Raw genomic sequence first — 18733 nt, 5'->3', positions numbered from 1 at the left:
ATGCACATCACGCCGATCAGAGCGGTCCTATTTAGAGACTTTGCAGCTTTGCGTTCGCTCGCAGCAGTCTCGTGGGATATGCGTACCCCTCACTCTGCTTGGCCAAGTGCCCGATTTGACATTTCTATTTTCTGCTCCCCCTGTAAAGCTGGAGGATTTTGGATGTCTTCCAAAGCTTGACACAGAAAGAGAAAGAAGCCTAATGTGACAAGACAAGGATGGGGTGGGTTGTTGTTTTTTTTGCATATGCAAGTTAGACCCTCACAGCAACGAACTCATGATAATGAAGTTGCCTCTAGCCCCCCAAAAGGAAAAAAAAATAAGAAGACATAAAGCATCCGAAAGTATTTGTTTTTCTGACTTGGGTTTCACCCTAAATCTTTTAAAAACAAACTTTTCCAATCTGCTTTCACAGCCAATTATCTGATGCGTCTCCCAAAACTACCAGAAGAAATTGCAGGTCGTTTTCAACTTAGAATAGAATAGAATAACAGAGTTGGAAGGGACCTTGGAGGTCTTCTAGTCCAACCCCCTGCTTAGGCAGGAAACCCTTACACCATTTCAGACAAATGGTTATCCAACATCTTGTTAAAAACTTCATTTAGTGACCGTTCAAAGTTACAATGGCTCTGGAAAAAGCAACTTATGGCCGCTTTTTCACACTTATGACCCATGCAACTTTCCCCATGGCCATGTGATCAAAATGCAGATGCTTGGCGACTGACTCGTAGTTATGACGGTTGCAGTGTCTCGGGGTCATGGGATCCCCTTTTGCAACCTTCCGACAAGCAAAATCAACGGGGCAAGCTAGGTAGGCACTTAAGCGCAACGTTGCTAACTTAACTGCAACGATTCACTAACCATGGTAGCAAGAAAGATTGTAAAATGGGGCAAAACTCACTGAAATAATGTCTACAACTGAGCAACATAGATTTTGGGCTCAATTGCGGTCGCAATTTTGTTTTAAATCAAACACGGCATTGATGTACAACGGAGACTCCGGGTTTTTTTTTTTTAAGAGAATGTTTTCTCAATTCAGTGAACCTGGAATGGCACACCAGGAGACCCTGGGGATGATGCAACGGTCGTAAACGGGGTGGGCTGCTGGGGGTTCGGGAGAGGCCCTAGCTAAGATTCTGTGCAGTTCAGAGAATCCCCAAATCCCACTCCTGGCTGGCCACACCCACCCCTCCCCGGAGTCCCCATGCAGCCTATTTTGGATACAGGTAAGCGCAGGGCACACACAGAGGCTCAGGGAGGGTGAAAAACGGGACTCCCAGAGGCTCTGGAAGGCTGGAAACGGGCCTGTTTCCGGCCTCCAGAGAGCCTCCGGAGCCCGGGGAGGGGGGAAACAGGCCTCCCGGAGGCTGGAGGAAAACATCCAGAGCCCAGGGAGGGCAAAAATGTCCCCCCGCTCCGTGGTACAGGAGGCCGACTAGGCCACACCCACCATGGCCACGCCCACTCAGCAACCAGATAGAGAACCCTTTACTAAAAATTTTGAAGGCCACACCACTGGTCGTAAGTGTGGAAAAAGGGTCACAAATCACACCTTTTAGTGCCATTTTTACTTTCAACAGCTACTAAATTAACTGTTGTAAGTCAAGGACTACCTGTGCAACAAACAAACAAACAAATAAGCATCTCCTCTCTATAGAAACATCCTTCTTTCAAAAAAAGACACTTTGGAAGGACCCACTCCACTTGAGAGAGTAAGTGGTGGGGCAGGGAACTCAGTGAGACGTTGAGAAAGGCTGCTCTCAAGGAACAGACCGACATAAAGGATGCTACTTTAATTATCCAGTTCACCATACCTCACATAATTCAGCAATCTGGACCCCTTGAGATAATACAAGCTGCCAAGTCCAAAGACAACATGCTTAATGAAATTCCCAAGTTGCTTTCAGGTATTAATGCAGCCATACTTCACAATAGAACTGCTGGCAGAGAGCAAACGTCTTCCAAAGCATAATTTCTCCAAGTTTTCTGACTTGGTGGACTGGTGAGTGGGAGGCAAGTAGAGGTAGGGAATGGTTCCTTGCGAGCAGCAGGCAAGGGTGCCCATCGCTCGCACAAATGGTGAGTGTACTGCACACGCTCGCCCGCTGCTTGTGCGAGTGGAGATGCCCACACACGCACACGCTTTCCCACCACTTCCGGGGCCCTGGTTCCGAACGGCTCGAGACCCAGTTAGTGGGGCCACGCCCGAGCATTGGGGACCCATTCTAAAGCAACCTTTCTCATGCAGAGAAGTATTCCTACAAAATGTAGGTCCAATGCCCCTCAACAATTCTGCACAGTAGAACGATGCCCTCTTTTCTGTGTGTTGCTATCCCAAATGCAAGGATTCTGAACGTCCGTATCCAAGTTTTCATGCATATCCCTATCGATTTTAACCCAAGGTATTGGATGGGCTGCTTATAAGAGTCCTAGGGGCGTCAAACTCAATTTCACTGAGGATTGCATCAGGGTTGTGTTTGACCTTGGGGGGGGGGGGGCAGGGGTGTGTGCCCGGGTTGGCCAGCTCAACGTCACTTTGGTTAGGGGTGCCTGTGGTGGCCTCAGTGCTCTGCCAGCGAAAATGAGCTCCCAAACTCCATTTCCAGCTGCAGTGGCCTCCTTCAACCTTCTGCCAATGAAAATGGACTTCTGTTTTCGCTGGCAGAGGCACCATGGGCTGGTCCTTCTCTGTTTCCAGGGCAGCCCCGTGGGACAAATCTAAGCATCCCGTGGGCCAGATCTGGCCCACGGGCCTTGAATTTGACACCCCTGTCCTAGAATAAGAGATGAGTCTGAGGTGGAAAACAGCAACCAAGCAATGAAAGGAAAAACAATTGAAGTTAAAACCCAACAGCTGATCCTTGGAGCTACCAGTTCGGCTGAACCAGGCCGAACTGGTACAATACCACAATTGTTCATAAATATGAGTCAGTTTGCCAAGCATCTGAATGTTGATCCTGTGATCATGGGGACGCTACACAAGTAAGCGTGACAAAGCATCATAAGTTTTTTCAGCACCATTGTAAATTTGAACAGTCACTAAATGAACTGTTGTAAGTCAAGGACTACCCAATTACTTCTTTCAATTTATAACCAACCTCTCCTCTAAGTATACATTGTTCCCTCTCCACCAATTTACGCACAACACCAATCTTGAATGGCTTATGTTGAAGGACCAACATACGACTCATTTAAATAAATACTGAGAATTTATTTTTGCAATACAATATACCATCATTATCTAATTCATTATCCAAAGTACATTTCCCATTACGGGTTATTTCTATCAGAAACTGCAGCCAAAACCAGCATTATTTTAAGCAAGATCAGGTCAAACCAACCCTAGAATTTGTAGAAATCCATCCTGCTGAAAAACAGAGATTTGGGGGAAGTTTTAAGGCTATTTTTAGCACGGGTGGAAGAAAAACATGAAATTGAGATAAATTTTGGTAGGGTTGAGGCTGAACCTTGGGCTGCTTTGCAAAAATAGCAGACGGTAAAAAAAAATACAGGCCGAGATATTTTTTTCCCCTTTTTAAATCTTAAAACACATTTATACACACCGAGCTTCACTGTTTCTCAAAAGGCCGTGCAGAAAATATTACATCATGATATTCTCTCACAGGTATTCTTAGGAGCACAGCTGGCTCAGCAGCGAAAATGGCAAGAGACTTGCCTTTCAAGCATTTAAGCTAACTGGTTTTCCTGGTTCTCTTAGCAGATTACAATTTATCAAGCCCTTCATCCAATCCATCCTGTCTCTTTACGGCAAATCCACCAGGGACTCCAAGAAAAAACTCTTTAGTTTAAAACCATTTGGTAGCTTTCAGTTATCATCCATCATAATTTTCTTTTAACCACCTGGCAGGTATAGGTGTGTGGGTGTGGGGGGTTGTGCGCGCGCACAGACATACCACACCTTGGGTCAGGGATGTCAAACTCAATTTCATTGAGGGCAACTTCAGGGTTGTGTTTGACCTCGGGGGGGGCAGGGTGTGTGTGGCCAGTTCGACGTCACTCATGTCGGGGGCACCTGTGGTGGCTCGAGCACTCTACCAGCAAAAACGGGCTCCAAAGCTCCATTTTCGGTTGCCATGGCTACCTGCAACCCTCTGCCAGCGAAAATGGAGCGTGGAGGGGCCCCACACGTGGCCCTCTCAAGCTCTGTTTTTGCTGGCAGAAGTACCGCAAGCCAGTCCTTCGCTGTTTCCAGGGTGCCCCCCCCCGGGCCTTGAGTTTGTCACCCCTGCCTTGGGGATACCATGTATCAACTTACAATCATTTGTTTTATGCCTGTTCAAAGTTACAACAATACTGAAAATGTGGCTTATGATTGTTTTTCATACTTACAACTCAGAAACCATCAACATGGACAAAATTTGGATGCTTGGCAACTGGTACGTATTTATGATGGTTACAGGGTCCCACGGTCATATGGTCATCTTTTGTCACCTTCTGTGTGGGGAAGGTAGCTTCACTTAACAACCGTGTTACTAACTTAACAACTGCAGCAAAGAGGAAGGTCATAAAATGGGGTGAAACTCCCTTAACAACTGTCTCACTTAGCAACAGAAATTTTGGGCTCAATTGTGGTCATAGAGATAGTCCTTGATTCACAACCACAAATAGGCCCAGAAAATTTATTAAGAGACAGTCATTAAGCGAAGCATCAAGTGACCACACCTGATTTTACCCCGTTTTAACAGAGACATTCAGCGAATTCCCACAGTTGTTAAGTAAGATATAATTCTCCCAGTTTCACCACTGACTTACTTTGTCGAAAGCTGGCTGGGAAGTTCGCAAATACCAATTGTGTGACTCTGCGGTGCTGCATGACAAATGAGCTGAGTGCCAAGCGCCCAGATTGCAATCACATGACTGTGGCGACACTACAACAGCTGTACGTGCAAGGATGGTGTATGTCACGTTTTCCAGCGCTGTCATATTGTTTTGATCATAAATCAAGGAATACTTGTATTAGTTGTTCTGTAATTCCTGTTAATCTTGCAACCAGGTTAATAATACAGTGGAGCCTCGAGTCGCAACCGTAATCCGTTCCCGGACTCCGGTCGTGACCTGATTTGGTTGTGTCCGGTAGCACAACCAACTGCGCATGCATGTAGTAAAAAAATGGCAGTGAAGGGGAAATCGGCACAGCAAGGGAATCGTTCCGCACCGATTTTGTTCGCCACCCGATCCAAAAAATCGAGTGGATTTCTTGTTTGCCATCCGATTTGGTCCTGAACAGGAGCATTCCACTGTATTTGGCACTTAAGCTCTCTAGCCTATAGACACCACCTTTTCCTCTGTTTATCTATTCCTATCACTTTTGCGTAGATATTAATCTGGAACTCTTGAGGATGCCACCAGGAAGCTGATGACTTCTGGCTTAACTATTTTCAGTGATCAAATTCCAAGAAAGCAATTCTCTTCACTGGTCCCTAAAGTCAACAATGGGTTGGATAAGACTGAAGAACCTGAAATTAAATTCCAACCTAAAGTCCCCTTGATTTAAAAATAAAAATAAAAAGACTGGAGGATTGGGGTTTAGCCTGTTTGGATGGAGTTGTACTCCATCTGAATAACCAAACCCACAATTCAAAAGCAACTCCTGCTGTCTCTTTCGTTTCCTAGGTAGCACACAACCAAGAATGTATTTGGACAGTGACATGGTCAAAAGAACCAGTATGGTCTAGTGGTCAAGGCACCAGGCTACAAGCCAGGAGACTTTTGAGTTCTAGCCCTTCCTTAGGCATGAAAGTCAACTGCTGACTTTGGGCCAATCACCAGGAGACTGTGAGTTCTAATTGTCTATGGAGATTCTTAGTTATCCATGTTATGGTTGTCCCAAAGGTGCTTTTTCAAGAGACAACTGGACTTTCTGGTTTAGTTCTAGTTTCATCTTTGAGCTAAACACCAAGAGACGGTGAATTCTATTCTCACCTAGGAATGAATCCTGGCTGAGTACAGAGACTTAGATACCGCTTTACAGTGCTCTACAGCCCTCTCTTAAGCGGTTTACAGAGTCAGCTTATTGCTCCCAACAATCTGGATCCTCATTTTACCCACCTCGGAAGGATGGAAGGCTGAGTCAACCATGAGCCTGGTGAGATTTGAACTGCCAAATTGGAGGCAGCCGGCAGTCAGCAAAAGTAGCCTGCAGTACTATACTCTAACCACTGCGCTACCAAGGCTCATCTCTCTCAGTCCATCACACCTCACGGGGTTGCTATTGTGGGGAAAATAAAAGGAGAAAGTATTGTGTGTGTTCGCCACCTTGAGTTATTTATAAAGGGCAGCATAGAAATAAATACATAAATCTGTGCCACCAATGAGCTCAGGGTTTTCCTGAGGAATCTGGAAGCTTCTACCCAACGCAACCTCCAGGATGCTATCCAATGCATGATGCCAAGAACATGTTATGCCCGCACAGAAAGATATGCACTAATTATCAACGGCTTCAGCACACGATCAATAGCTTCAATTTGACCATTAAAAACTTACATAATTTAAGGCCATATGATCTCAGGGACTGTCTATTTCAATATGCTCAACCTTTTCCTTTTAGGAAAGGAGTCTAGATTTCCTTCTTTAGCCTAACATTTTCCAGTGGCCAGCATGACTATATGCCAAGGCACCCAGAATGCTGTGTTATCTTCCCACCGAAGTGGTACCTATGCATCTACTCGCATTTGCATGCTTTCAAACCTCAACTATTTTTAACTATTTGTTTCCATCAGCAGAATGTAACGATGGGCCACTCTTTTGAATGAAATGCAAAATATAATGGATACTAATTGGATACTAATTGCATCAATAAGGCAGAGGCTTAGCCGGATTTATTTAAACCTTAAATCCTGTTGATCAGTGGTGGGATTCAATTTTTTTTATTACCGGTTCTGTGGGCGTGGCTTGGTAGGCAAGGCAGGGGAAGGTTACTGCAAAATCCCATTCCCTCCCCACCCCACTAACCTACTTTCCAGCTCCATTCTCCTGTGGGCAACAAAAGAAGACCCAGCCAATCAGCTGGGACTCAGGAGGCAGAGAAGAGATGAGGGCGGGGCCAGTCAGAGGCGGTATTTGCCGGTTCTCTGAACTATTCAAACATTCCCCTACCGGTTCTCCAGAACTGGTCAGAACCTACTGAATACCACCTCTGCTGTTGATCAGTTTGTGCACGATTCCACCATGTTCGAACTGGCATTTACCCATCACCCCCTTGGACCCAGAAAAAGTTAACAGGTACAAAAAAAAATGCCTTAAATTTCAGCTGAGGCCACATATCAGACATGGCTACCATTTATTTTACAGCATTAACCTCAATCAATGAGCTCTAATGCAGATATTTTACTAGATTGAGAACCCTGCAGGTATGTGTCCTCTTACCTTAAGGCATTAGTGTGCTCCACAGGGTCCTTTTGAGAGCTGCTAGGAAAATGTCTTGGCGCAGGATTGACATGAAAATTAGATGGCAACTGTCTTTCTAGTCAGTGTTTAAATGCTTGGGAATTAGCAGATTTCAAAAAAGGAAGGTGTTTTTTTGTGTTTTCCATGGTGCCACTTCATTTGTCGAAATGGCAGACAAAGCACAGCCCTTCACTTAAAAAGAACAATGTCCTATCTCTTGTACAAATCTACTTGTTGTCCCAAGGCCACACGAGCAAGAAAGCCTGGCTGTGTTCAAGAAGGAACCACGCACGCTTCCTTAGCGTTTTAATTTGGAACAGGGTAACAAGGAACAACTTTTGCTTATCCGTGTTTGCAAACTACTGGAGAAGTTCTGGAGCCTCAACCAGGCGGGTATCCATTTTGAATATGGGCCGCGGTGGCGCAGTGGTTAGAGTGCAGCATTGCAGGCTACTTCTGCTGACTGCCGGGCTGCCTGCGATTTGGCAGTTCGAATCCCACCAGGCTCAAGGTTGACTCAGCCTCCCATCCTTCCGAGGTCGGTAAAATGAGGACCCAGATTGCTGGGGGAAATATGCAACTCTGTAAACCACTTAGAGAGGGCTGTAAAGCATTGTGAAGCGGTATATAAGGCTAAGTGCTATTGCAAAGGAAGGAAGGAAGGAAGATGAACGGGTAGGGAAGGGAGGAAGATGAATGGGTATGGAAGGGAGGGAGGGAGGAAGGAAGGAAGATGAATGGGAAGGGAAGGGAGGAAAGAAGGAAGATGAATGGGAAGGGAAGGGAAGGGAAGGGAGTTGTGGTGTGGCAATGGTTAGAATGCAGTATTGCAGGCAAATTCTTCCAACTGTCAGCTGTTCGATCCTGACTGGCTCTAGGTTGACTCAGCCCTTCCATCCTTCCAAGGTCGGTAAAATGAGGACCCAGATTATTGGGGGCAAGAGGCTGACTCTAAACCACTTAGAGAGGGCTGTAAAGCACTATATAAGTTTAAGTGCTATTTCTATTGAAAGAGTGGGCTATTTTTAAGCCATATCAACAAGACTCTGTTAAAGATTTGGCCCTGAGAGAGGCATAGATAACCTGGCGAAATTCAGTGGAAGACAAATGAGCCTGTTAATCTCTCTGGCTGTCTTTGATCCCAACAATCACGTTATCTTCCCTGATCGATGTTTCTGACATTCTGTAGAAGAAAAAAGCATGGTAATACAATGATTGTGTTTCCACCACATACAGGCCTGGAATCTTAAAAGTGATTTTACACATCATCAACTCTACGCAGTTTATATTTGGTTCTCCATACTTGTACAAAGCTTCACAGGTCAAGTTAGCAACTGTTCAAAGTTACAATGGCACCGAAGAAAACTGTAATTTATGACCAGTTCTCACACAATCTCTCCATGGTCATGTGGCCAAAATTCGGGTGCCAGCATATATTTGTGATAGTTGCAGTGTCCCAGGGTCATGTGATCACCACTTGCAAACCTTCCCAACCAATTCTGACCAGCAAAGTCAATGGGAGGGGCTGGATTCACTTAACAACCATGTGATTCATTTAACAACTGCAGTGACTTAACAACCGTGAAACGAAGATCATAAAATTGGGCACAATTCACTTAATAACCACCATGCTTAACAAAGGAAATTGGCCCAAATAAGTTGAGGACTACCTATAGAGCATTACGCAAATGAAGTTCTACAAGAGTTTGAATATGATCTGGAAGGGGATGATAGTCTTAATAAAAAAGAAGCAATGTAAGTAAACAATTTTGATTTTCAGGTGATAATTTACTCTAGGGGACATTCGTTCCTCTTCAAAAGAAATAGCTTGTGAATATTTGTATATCCTTAACAATCACAGGCTGTGTTACACGAACCTTCTACTCTTTGGAATAGATTATTATGACAGTGTACACAGCAAACGAGATAACTATGCTAGGTTTCATATCACAAATCACTAGTTGAACACTTCCCAAGCATTCAGGACTGCGTGATGTATCATCGGGATTATGCGAGCAGTTCCCAGTAAGGCGGCCTTCTGCAGCTGACCAACTGTGATTTTGTCAGCACCAATTGTTTTTAAGTGCTTGCCTGGGTCTTTAGGCACAGCAACCAGTGTGCCAAGTACCACTGGAACCACCTGCACTGGTTTATGCCAGAATCTCTGCAGATCGATTTTAAAGTCCTGATATCTGGTGATTTTTTTTTCAAGTTGTTTCTTGTCGATTCTGCTGTCACCAGGTATGGCAATGTCGATGATCCACACTCTTTTCTTCTTCACAATCGTGATATCCGGTGTATTGTGTTCCAAAACTTTGTCAGTCTGTATTTGGAAGTCCCATAGTAGTTTTACATGCTCATTTTCGACCACTTTTTCAGGCTTATGACCTTTTTCAGAATTATTATTAATATTATTATAAACTTTTATTCATTAAACATGAAACTTAGTCAACTGGCCATTTAAACATGTATCAGAAATATCATTAGCTGGCTGCGATGGTTAATATGGGTTGCTGCCAGCATCCTAGATATCAACCAAGTATCTTCTTATTTATTTATTTTATTTATTTATTTGATTTGCCAATTGTTTACAAGATAATAAGTATAATGTATATGTGTAATACGAAATTTATAAAAAAAAAAAAAAAAAAAAACTAGGACAGGGAAAAAAAAAAAAAAAAAAAACCGCCTTACTGCGCATCTTAAATATACGATGTTCCAAGTAGCACTTTTTTTTTTTTTTTTTTTTTTGCAGTTCCGCTGGTGTTATTGCAGGAAACTGCAATTTCTCGATGTATTTTGTAAAATTCTTGGGCACGGTGCCAAGTGCCCCGATGACAATGCGTATCACTGTCACATGTTTCACCCATAATCGTGTAGTTTTGATGGCCAGGTTGCGATATTTTGTGATTTTTTTTTCCAGGCCTTTTTCTTCGACTCTGGCATCTCCTGCTACAGCGATATCCATACTGTAAATGATACGCTTCGGTTTTTGACGACTGCAATATTTTGACATGTTGTGGTCTAAATGAAGTCCTGTATTTGGAAGCCCCACAAAATCTTCACCTTCTCATTTTCGATGACTTTTTCCACTTTAACGTTCCCATGACTTTTCGGATACAGGCAAGTCTTTTCTTTTTTTCTTTTTAAATAATGACCAGTGGATTAATTTAGCAGCACGATCATGTCTAGCTGTCAACTCATAAAATATTTCTATGGTCTTTTTAGAGTTATCAACAGAAAGGGAGGGGGGAAAGGGGTCTGAAAGAGCAGTGTGGCAGCTTGGAAAGCGAAAGTGCATTCCATAAATAGTTTTCAAAGATAGTAACTAGGTGACTGAAGTTTCTGGTGTGCAAAATTCTAACTGGAGAACATGACTGATGACTCTTGGCTATGGATGTGTCCCATTGAATATGAATTATGATACACACAGGGGGTGGGGGAAAACCAGGGTCAAGGGTGACAATAAATTATGTGTCTCAGAGTCATCTACACCCAGGCAGTGCCGGACATGTTAACTCCCAATAAATCCTTTTGAAGTTTTGGAAGTTTGGCTCGAGACTCATGATTTAATTGGGGGTTACTGCCGGATATACTGATACTAATTTTGAAATCAGTTTGCACAAACCAGTTGCCAAGCACCCGCCTGGAAATCACATGACCATGCGGATGCTGCAACAGTTACAAGTGTGAGAAATGGGTCATAAGTCACTTTTTTTCAGTGACGTTGTAACTTTGCACAGTCGCTAAACGACACATTGTTAAGTTGAGGACTACCTGTACATGCTGGTAGCCAATAGCCCGAATTTTTTTGATCCCATGACCATGGGAAGCCTGTGACAATTCTAAGTGTGAGGACTGGCTGCCAGTGCCGTTGCAACTTTGGACCGTAACAAAATGAAGCTGTTGTAAGTCGAGGACTACCTGTCCCTGGGGATCTCATTTAGCCATAAATCCACACAACGGCTGATGTGCAAAATAGCCAAGCTCAGCAACTGATGCATCTGTTTCTTTTCTGGACTTGAAGACAAGGCTGGCTTTTATTTTTATTTTTACAGAAACCGTTGCAATCAGCTATTTTTTGAATGCTTAGGTATGTCTCCCCTGCTAAATTTGGTCAAACCGTCTTTACAACCGTTGGAAGGCTCTGCCAGAAGCCATGTGAGTCATCATTCATAAAGTCAGAGGCGGGCAAAAGGGGAGAGAATAGGGAAGCCCTAAAGGAAGTCGGATGCTTTGCAACGGCCAGCAAGAAGAAGCAGCCGAAATTGAAGCTGGCTTAAATGTTTTGACAGCATACACCCCTCCCTACACACACACACACACACAGACACACACACAAAAAGACAGTTTTGGCAAATGAGCCAGCAAGTGGAGAGAGAAGAAAGGATGGGGACTTCCTTCCAGTGTCTCCCCCCCCCCTCTTTATTTTTTAAAGCAGTGAGTTTGCTTTAGTTGGGGGTAGCTTTCTGGTGCTTTCCTGCCCCCCTTGCATTTGCATTCATTTTAATTGGATTGGGAACCAAGGATACCAACCGCTGGGGATGCCCTGGACCATAAAACAAAGACACAAAGAAACCTTTGGAGGGGGGAGGTGAGGAGGCAGTGGAGAAAGAACAGGATAGTGGGGGAATAGCAAACCATCCACAAAACAAGCACACTCCATACTTAAAATCTGCAACCCCTGGAAACATCGGATCACAGCTGCCATTATCCAGCCTAAAGTAACTGTTTTGCTTCAGACAACCTTTGTGGATGGAGTTTTATCCCCCAGCATGCATGCATCCATCCGTCCATCCATCCTCTCTGTCTAGTCTGTCTCTGTCTGTCTGTGTCTCTGTGTGTGTGTGTTTGTCTCCCTCGCTCTCTCTAAGTTGCCTGAACCTCAGGACGGTAGACATCCAAAGAGAAAACTGGACTGTAGCTTTACAGGAGTCTGAGTCCCTTTTTAAGCCAAAATTTACCCAGATCGCTGCCATCTGGAAAGCTAGTTATTTTAGGGGAGGGGGGCTGGATGGAGGGGAGGGGGAAGAGAGATGCTCTCTTTCTCTTTTCTGATAGGGAATTTTATCCAAGTTGGAAGGGGATGGAAGCGGAGGAGGGCTCTGGAGACGCTTTCTGCTAAAACCATTAACCGGAGGAAACGCTATACTGTACTGTGTATGGTATTTTACCTTGTGCCTACACCAAGCAGTGCTGAAAGAGCAGGGAAGCCGCAGAGTTTAGGCAGCCCCCTCCCTGGTTCTTCATAGCTCTCCTGCAGAGGAATCCAGCTTACTTACCCCCTACTCTTGGAGGGATGATGTTGATGTATTCACATGTTACATGACATTACATGCCCAAGCATCATTTCGAGATTTGACAGTCTACACGCAGTATTTAGGGGCACTCTTAGGAGTGCGTTCACACAACGCGCTCTTGACCTGATTACAGCAGGAACAGCCAGCCTGCTGAGCGTGAAGCTACTAAATCCAAGCAAGGTGAGTGATGGAAGCCAGGTAAGCCCAACCAAGGAGAATAACTGCAAACCACCTTAAGCCCAACCAAAGAGAACAATCCCAAACAACAGTTAAGTCCAACCAAGGAAAACAACCCAAGCCACAGTACTCCCAAAGCCAGTTAAACCAAGATGAACACCTCCTGGGGCTTGTAAGTATTGAACATCACCCATCCCTAGTTCTTTCTGTGACTTGGGTAAGCCAACTAAGATGAAGCCCTCCCAGTGTCACGTTTACTTAAAGAGTTCAAATATACCCAATGTGACCGATGCCAAGGGATGGGGGAATAGAAAGCATTCTTAACTCTGCAGAAGCTGCCTCGACCTGCATCTAAACCACCACCTCACTCGGCTGTTCGGCGGAAGGATGGCAGCAACTCTGCACCTGCTCAGACACCCTGCGGTCTAGCTGGGGTTACGTCCTATGGGCTTGGAAGTCTTCCGTTTCAAATCATGCCTGATCCCGGAGCCTTTTCCTTCCGACCTCGCCCTCCTCCCCAAATCTAATCATTCCCCCCCACACACACACACACACACTGCCGACAGGACCCTGGAGGCACCGGATCCTAATTATCAACGGCGGGAAGGGAGTAAAAAAAGAAAGGGAAAAAAAATTCAGAATTGTTAATCAAGGGAGCTCCGGTTCCAGTCGTCGCTCCAAGCTCTTTTTTTTTTTTTTTTTCCCTCCGCGCGACTTCCCGCAGGGGAATTTTCCGGTAAATGAACATTGCTTTCGCTCTCCGGAGGGAGCTGCAGCCGTCTAGCTCTTTCCACACCTCCACATCCCCGGGAAACCTCTCTCCCCACCCTCGCCCCATGCCACCCCCGTCTTCTTCCCTTCTCCCGCCTTCCCCTGCCTCGCAAGGTAGGTAGCCAAGCCACTGTTCGGCTGGTCCGCTTGCCAAGCCAGCTAGCCCGCCGCAGGGATGATTTGCCACCGTGGGAATCGGCTACCTCTCCAGCTCGACTCCCTCCCAACAATTCGGCCATGCATTTTCTTTTTTTTTTTCTCATGCCTTGAGAAACACAACTTCCTTCTCCCACCCACCCAAAAAGAAGATGATGATGACAGCGGGAGGCAGGAGTCACTCTCTCCCTTGCAAGCCCCCCCCCAGCGCCTGGGGCTGGCGAAAAAAGCAAGAGCCGTTCTTACGATCTCTTCTCTCTTACAGGAATACAGTCAAGCCCTTTCCAGCACGCGCGATCCTCCTCTACCGCTGCTTTGCACCTTGCAAATGCAAAAACCATGGAGGGCTCCGGGATTTTGGTTTTTTTTTGTTTTTGCAAAGAGCAGCGGGAGCAAACAAGAGCAGCCAGCCAGCAACCTGCTACCGGTCGTCCAAACTAACAGCGCTGCTTATTGAGTCGGAGGGGGGGAGGTAGGAATTAGGGGGAGAGGGGACAGAGGGGGTGAGGAACAGGAGAGGAGACGCCTTGGAAACCGTGCAAGAACTTTTCTGCTTCCGATTACCCCCCAGGCTTACAAGTTGCAAAGGAAACACGGAACTCAAAACAGCCCAGCTCGGTTCGGGTCTTCCTCCCCACCACTTAAAAACGCGGAGTTCCTGCGCTTCCCACGCTTGCAAGTAGAGAGAACCGGCTGGCTTTTTTCCACCGACCAGTGGCAACTTTGCAAAAAAAAAAGCATAATAATAATGATGATGATGATTGATGATGATGATAACAATAATAATAATATAGAAGAAAAAGAAAGGGAAAGAGGCAAAACTTTGCAACGAGGTTCGCTTCCTTCCCGCATTCGCTCCCGCGTCTCCACCGCCCGCCCCGCTCGCGCTCTTTTGGGGCCGGCCAAAAGAGACCCCGCGCCGCGCAACAAGAAATCGCACACACACACAACACCCAACACATACACGTACCCTTCCTTTTCCAGCCGGTGTGGTGTGAATCAGCTCCGGAGCTGGGCAGCCGCTTCCCTGCATAAAGTATCCATGGACCGAAAGGTGCCAGGAGGAGGAGGAGGAAGAAGAAGAAACCCGGGAGCCGCTGCGCCTCCTCCGGTGCCGGTGCCGCTGCTGCTGCTGCGTTGCAAAGCAGCGCCGCCGCGGCTCTTCCTTCTTTTGCCTTTCCTTCCCGAGGCAACGCGGGACTGGAGCCGCGCGGAGCCGCGCCGGCGGTAGCAACTCAGCCTGACTCAGGGGGCCTCCGAGGGGAGGGGAAGGAGGAGAAGAAGGGGGGAAGAGGTTGGGGGGCGATTCCCAACCGGCAAAGCTGAGCACAGCGCAGCCTACCGGGAGGCGGAGGCAGCCAAGCGGCGGCAGTAGCAGCCAGCAGCCCCAAGCAAGCCGGGCTCGGCGCCGAGGTTTCCGAGCGGGAGGAGGAAAAAAAGAGCCGGAGGAAAACCCGCGTGGCTCTCGCTGCTGGCAGCCTCCTGATGCCCCGCACAGCTCCTCACCGAACGGACGATTCCCCCCTGCGCCCTTATCCGAAAGGTGGATTCCTTGGCTCCAACCTGCCGCCGGAGGGATCCTCTCTCTTTTTTGTTGCCCCGGGCTTGCTTGCTTGCTCCTTGGTTGGAAGAGCCGCGTTGAAAGAGATGGGGGGGGGAGTTTCTCACGTGCAAGCGGCCGCCTGTAGTTCCGCTGGCCGGGCTGGTGCGGCGCAGCGAGCCCGGGTTCAACGGGGAGAGAGAGGGATGGCGGTGGAGCGAGGCGCGCGGGGATTGCGGGCTGCGAGCCTCGCGCGCTGTTCAGGGTGGAGAGGCGCGCGGTGGTCTTGAATAGGTCGTTGCTGGTGTGTGTGTGTTTTTGTGTTGGAGGCTGGTTGTGGGTTAAACCAATCGGGGCTGGTCATTGGCCCGGGAAAAGTGGGTAAAGGGAGGGTGGGAGATAATGCCAAGTGGAGGGGGGGCAGGGAGTAGAGGCTTGGGGAAGAAGGGCGAGCCGGAGTTTTCTCCATTCCCCCTGGTAAACTTTTTCCTTTGCTTTTAACCAGTTCAGTCTTAACGAGCTTTTTCTTCTAAAAAAACAAAAAGAGTAATTTTCTCACTTTTGCTCTTCGAAACCGCAGGAAAATTGCTACTGATTTCCCGCTGTCGTTGTCGTAAGGTCTGATTAAACGCAAAACAGGGAGCTGCAATGGGACAAGTATTTAATTGGTTATTATTGATTTATATCCTACCGTTATTGTTTGTATTTATTCATGAAAGTTTATTTGTATTTTTTTTGTTTATTACATTTCGTTATTTATTTATTACATTGTATTGATTTTTATTTTTGTTTATTAAATTTTATTGGTTTTTTCTTTTTTATTAATTAAATTGTATTTGTTTTTTCTTTTTGTTTATTAATTTTTTTGTTTTTTATTTTTGTTCATTTAAATCTTATTTGTTTTTTATTTTTGTTTATTAAATTCTATGGATTTTTTTTATTTTTGTTTATCAATTAAATTTTACTTGTTTTTTGTTTTTATTTATTTATTAAACTTGCCTGCCACCCATCTCACAGGAAAGCGACATTGTTATGTACGTTTCAAGGCACCATACATAATCGCTTGCCTTTTCCACAACAGCCCTGCGAGGTGGGTTGGGCTAAGAGAGAGGAACGGGCCCAAAGTCACCCATGTGTTATTATCACCTTATTGTCAGAGTACAACATGTGTACAATGAGATTGGCTGAACCTCCCTTCGTGCATACCCCCTCATCACAACTGACAGTCAGGACAGAAGTCCCTAACCCAGTCTCAATCTTATTACACTTATTACCCAGCCACTTTTCGTGCTAAGGGAGGATTAGAACACCCCATTTTCCAGTTTCTTAACTGCTACATCACTCTCATCAAGACCCCCCCATTCTTATATACTATGTTATATATATAGGTACAGGTTCAGTGACCTGAGTTGCCATAGTTCTGAACAAGAGGACTTATGACCATGTTTCATAGCTGTGGCCATCACATCGCCATTGACACATGAACATGAAATCCATGTATTTTCCTTTAGCTGAAGCGCAGGGTGTAACATAAGGTCCACCTCTCGATGTAAGTTTTGTAAGCAATTTAATTTATATCTCATTGTACCTGACAGAGCAGAAAATCAAACCTGTGGTTTGGAGAGCTGGCCAGCAATCCAAATACCTCATTTTTCTACACCTTCATTGCCTTGAAACCTTATGATAACTTATCTGTGGTTTAATATCTTCCAGTCCCATATTGGAGAATAGGGTAACACTGGAATCTCCAAGTTTGGTAATTTTTAAGACTTGTGGACTTCAACACCCAGAATACATGGTGGCCTGAGGAATTCTGGGAATTGAAGTCCCCACAAGTCCTAAACTTGCTACCTTTGCCACATTACCTATCCCCAGTGGCTTCTGCCTGCCTGTTAAGAGGGAGAAGATATTCCTCTGGGCCTCTACCTCTAGGCAGCTCATCTGCAGGGTCTACAGCAGGGATGTCAAACTCAAGGCCTGCGGGCCAGATGTGGCCCGCAAGGTGGTCAGATGTGGCCTGTGGGGCTGCCCAAGAAACAGCGAAGGACAGGCCTGTGGGGCCTTGGCCTGGCTCAGGCCGACCAGGCGCTAATCTGCAACCTGGTGGTGTCTATCTGGGCCGGGCCACAGCCAGCCTTAGATTCCACTCCACCCGCCAGAGACCCCTGGATTCCTTCCATAACCTCGCCTGGCCCCCCACAGGCACCTCCCACACGAGGGACATTGAGCTGGCCATGCCCTGTCAGCCGCGACCCCCCCCCAGCCCTTGGAGGACAACCGCAATACTGATCCGGCCTTCAGTGAAACCGAGTTTGATACCCCTGGTCTACAGGATTAGTCCTCCTACATTGCTGACTCCTAGAATAAATTTCCCTTAAGATCAAGTTTGTCCTAAACCTTTGGAATTTTAGAAAAGCAATTAAATTCTCAATTAGCCAGTAAGTCTTTACAGATTGGTAGCGTGAAAAAACAGAATTCACCTCTTCCTCCTCTAAGCATCTAAGGAGTCAGGAATGGTCTAATCTAATTTCAAACTCCTTCTGGAGTTTGAAATTAGATTAGACCATTCCTGGCTTCTTAGAGGGTTATTTTAAAACATAATAATGCAGGTTTATTTTGATTTATGTGTTCCCTGCTCCAGATATTTATTTTAATATGTTTGTATGGCTGCCCATCTACCAAGGGACTCTGGATGGTGTAAACAACATCACAATCCATGACATTTTAAAAAAGCATAAACAAAATAGCAATTGAGGTCTCTTAAGATATCTCTATAGTGACGTAACAATTGTACCTGCACGCACATCAAAGCTCCATTAACGGCCTGGCCCCAGTGATTGGAGGCATAGCCAGATATCTTTATGGCCTTGTGGAAGACTAATAGGATTAAAAAAGGTAAAGGTTCCCCTTGCACATACGTGCTAGTCGTTTCCGGCTCTAGGGGTAATCTCCGTTACAAAGCCAAAGAGCCAGCGCTGTCTGAAGACATCTCCATGGTCATGTGACCGGTATGACTAAATGCCTAAGGCACATGGAACGCTGTTACCTTCCCACCAAAGTGGTCCCTATTTTTCTACTTACATTTTTTACGTGCTTTCAAACTGCTAGGTTGGCAGAAGCTGGGACAAGTAACGGGAGTTCGCTCCGTTAAGCAGTGCTAGGGATTCGAACTGTCAACCTTTCTGATCGACAAGCTCAGTGTCTTAGTCACTGAGCCACCGCGTTCATCTGTTTCTCAGGGGTGAGTAGAGACTATTACAGCAGCAAGACCCCCAAAACAAATTACGCCAATTTCCGAGGCTCTTTATCGACTGGGCCTGGACTATGTCCACCCTGCCAGATGAACAGAAGCTATCGGAGGTGGGAGTAACCTCACCCAAGG

The 18733-nt window shown here is 45.9% G+C and overlaps 1 protein-coding gene across 8 annotated transcripts in view; it reads right to left on the bottom strand.

Annotated features, from left to right (window-relative positions):
• The window catches only part of FAT3 (FAT atypical cadherin 3), a 564342-nt gene extending 549099 nt beyond the window's left edge, over positions 1-15243 (bottom strand). For 6 of the 8 annotated variants that reach the window (XR_015749710.1, XM_087966115.1, XM_087966117.1 and 3 more), the window contains exon 1: positions 14782-15242. The gene's annotated coding sequence lies outside the window, so the exon portion shown is untranslated. Of the gene's footprint in view, positions 1-14781 lie in introns of all 8 variants that reach the window. The other 2 variants (XM_087966122.1, XM_087966121.1) reach the window with 1 other exon arrangement.
• Positions 15244-18733: the final 3490 nt, after the last annotated feature.

Source organism: Notechis scutatus, chromosome 5 (genome assembly GCF_049901735.1).
Source record: "Notechis scutatus isolate UNSWTSFEM ecotype Mainland chromosome 5, rNotScu1.2, whole genome shotgun sequence".
NCBI lineage: Eukaryota > Metazoa > Chordata > Lepidosauria > Squamata > Elapidae > Notechis > Notechis scutatus.
This window is presented reverse-complemented; position numbering and strand designations above follow the sequence as displayed.